Genomic DNA, 723 nt, shown 5'->3' with positions numbered 1-723 from the left:
TCAAACTTTTTTTAGAAGTATTAGTATGCAAGTTTAACTATATTTAAGAGCAGAAGTTACAAAATATTGTACTTCCAGCTCTGTAAACTGCTTTTACATGACAAACATCATATTATAAAGGTCAATTTATGCCAATCAATATAAATCCCTATAATCATAAAAATGTCCCTGGAAACACTAATAGTTAATTCATGTAGTATAATAAAATAATTTAATGCTAATGGTGANTCATTGTGGTTTGGAATTTGTGGAAATGTGTCCTGCTGTACTGTGGAAGAGGCTGCCTGGCGTCTAGTCTTTCTTCCTGTGTCTCAGGGATGTTTCTATTATAGAGTGAGTGGATTTCCTGTAGGTAGGGGAGAGAATGATTATGTTTTCTGGTAATTTTATTACTTTTTATATTTACAAGAGCAGTGTTTATTTACTATAGGTAAAAATAGAAATTATATGGAATGAAATAAAATAATTGCCAAAATATAGCACTCAAAGATAAGCTCTGCTGATGTTTTTATCTTCAATATATTCCTCCAGAATAATTTTTATTCAAGTATTTATATTCTTATGAATGTATGGATGCATTTACATATTTATATACAAAAGATAAGACTTCATTTTAGTTTATTAACCTGTTTGTATCAATATAGTGAGTTGAATACTATTCTCCAATAAGATATGTCCAAGCCTTTTAGCCCTCAGTACCTGTGGCTGCGACATTATTTGGAA

This window comes from Galeopterus variegatus, unplaced genomic scaffold, assembly GCF_000696425.1.
Source record: "Galeopterus variegatus unplaced genomic scaffold, G_variegatus-3.0.2 Scaffold4420, whole genome shotgun sequence".
NCBI classification, from domain to species: domain Eukaryota; kingdom Metazoa; phylum Chordata; class Mammalia; order Dermoptera; family Cynocephalidae; genus Galeopterus; species Galeopterus variegatus.
The sequence above is the reverse complement of the archived record's forward strand: the minus strand, read 5'-3'. Positions refer to the sequence as shown.